The following is a 2,379-nucleotide window of genomic DNA, read 5'->3' as shown; positions in this document are numbered from 1 at the left end:
CTTTGGTGTCTTATGATCCTTCAGAAATCATTCTAATATGCTGATTTATGATCAATGTTGGAAACAGTTGTGCTGCTTAATATTTTTTTTTATAACCCGAGATACTTTTTTCAGGATTATTTGATGAATAAAAAGTTAAAAAGAACTGTATTTATTTAGAATAGAAATCTTTTGTAACAATATACACTACCGTTCAAAAGTTTGGTAACAATAATTTTTTTTTTTAAAGAAATTAGTACTTTAATTCAACAAGGATGCGTTAAATTCACTGTAAAAAGGTTTTCAAGCAGTACTTCATCCAATTAATAATTTGTCTTTCAATTCAGTTTACCATTATTTGTTTTATTTTTCAAATAATATTTTTTTCGTTCAAAACATAGTTAAATATAAATATTTTTCATTAAGAGCTCAAATAAGAAATATTTGTTTCGACGAATGTACAATTTCAAGGTTACACACAGGATTGCGCATGGGCATTAAACACAAATCTTCTCGACGACAACGACCACGTCAGCAGCAGACCGCTGTAACCGCTCTTCTACGTTCCGTGGATCACTTTGCTGCTCCAGAGAGAATCAGATTTCATCGCGGATAAACTGAAGTAAGTGAAACAAACAACCATTTAAATGTGCTGCTGTATATTTAGAAGCCTGTACAAGACATGTTGCTCTGCCGAATTTATCTGTTAGATATCGTTATGTAACTTACGTTAGTTTAAAAATGTGTTAGCTAGCTTAGTTTACACTTGGCAAGTTAACGTTAATGTGTCGACGTTAATCAATTCCTGACCGATTACAAAAGGGAACATAACGTATACGTTTACCCCTGGCTTATTTTGATTTTACAATGGTAATTAACGTGAACGTTTAATCATTGAACATAACGTTATCTCGATGCAGCGTCATAAGAACGACGTTCTCTGGTTAAAACCATAGAAACCTGATCAACAATTAAGGAGCTGAAGTTAACTTACATGTAAAAGGACTGACGTTCACTTGTGATTAATGGTAACGTTATCTAACACGTATGACTGTCGACACTCACAATGGTCATTTAATTATGGATTGTATGCATAGAAGTATTGCTGCATTGGCGCCAATCGGTTGATGTCGGTTGGTTTTCAAAAAAGTGTAGTAGCAGCTAGAGGACACTGGGGGGGGCAGACATTTTTTCGTGGCGTTAGTAATAGGATTGACACACTATTGAATCATATATTATAATAATTATTATATCAACTGATTACGTATATTGTGCTAAAATTTGTTGACCATAATGTACCCTCATGCCAAATTTGTACTATCTTGATGCAGGATACTGACACCGATACAAAGAGCACTGAAATATCTCATCCATATGGGAGAAACAGTGGAGGACCTCATCAAAGATTTCCTGGTAAGGAAAGATTACTTTAGAGATGTGAAAATGCTAGATATGGCTGTCCACTTCAAAATTAGCCATCAGACTATGTTCAGATATATGTCTGATAACAGTCTGAAGGCTAATTTCAAATATAGAAACAATTACTTTCAGCTAAAATCAGAGTCCCATGTGCTGGAAAGTTTGTGCAACTTATATTTATATGTCAACAACAAATTGGAGTAAATTTTATAATTAGTTAGAAGTATTAGTATTATGTAAACTAATTTGGGGGGAAACCCAAGCTGTATTGATTCCTTATTCTTTTTTTCTTTTTCTTTTCTCCTTCCTAAATTCTTTTCCAGGTGTTGGAGAAGGAAGAGGCTGAAAACACTCTTCAGAAGAAAACATGGAAATCTTTGTCATCAGAGATGCACAAGCTGTATACCCACAAACATTGGAATCATACTTGAGGGTCAAGAGGTTCTGAGGGACTTGCTGTCTGTCGCAAATGTTGAAAAAGTTGAAAATCTGACACGAAATTGTGGATGTGTGGAAGTAATGTATATAAAAATTTAATAAATATCGATTTAATGAAAATTATGTGTCTTTTTTTTATTTGATTTTGGACAAGATTAATTAATGTTCCTTAATGGGAAATATGTTTTATTGAATCCATATCTTTTTGTTTGTTTAAAATAAATAATTTCTATTAACTTGTATTTTTAAAAATGAGAAATAATTGTATTATTAAATCAATATCTATTTAATTGGAGAAAACAAATAATTTCTAATACATATTTATTAAATGAGAATTTTTGTTTTGATTAAATCTATATATTTTTGTTTAGATCAAAAATAGAATTTAAATTAATTGATTTTTTTCAACAAGAAAAATATGCTTTGTGCCAAGTTTTATAAAATAGTTTTCATAGACATAGAAAATATTGGTAAGGGCAAGTTATTTATTTTTCATTGGCTCAAGTTATAAAATATAGATGTGAACCATTACCCTAAAATTTT

At 31.1% G+C, this 2,379-nt stretch overlaps 1 long non-coding RNA gene across 1 annotated transcript; it reads left to right on the top strand.

The window, feature by feature from the left end:
• The first annotated feature begins 277 nt into the window (after nucleotides 1-277).
• Nucleotides 278-1,909, top strand: LOC309491648. The gene is made up of 3 exons (XR_014203235.1): nucleotides 278-601; nucleotides 1,311-1,392; nucleotides 1,722-1,909. It is a non-coding gene; the product is annotated as an uncharacterized lncRNA (long non-coding RNA).
• The last annotated feature ends 470 nt before the right edge of the window (nucleotides 1,910-2,379 follow it).

Source organism: Leuciscus leuciscus, assembly GCF_965113295.1.
Source record: "Leuciscus leuciscus genome assembly, contig: HAP1_SCAFFOLD_401, whole genome shotgun sequence".
Lineage (NCBI taxonomy): Eukaryota > Metazoa > Chordata > Actinopteri > Cypriniformes > Leuciscidae > Leuciscus > Leuciscus leuciscus.
This window is presented reverse-complemented; position numbering and strand designations above follow the sequence as displayed.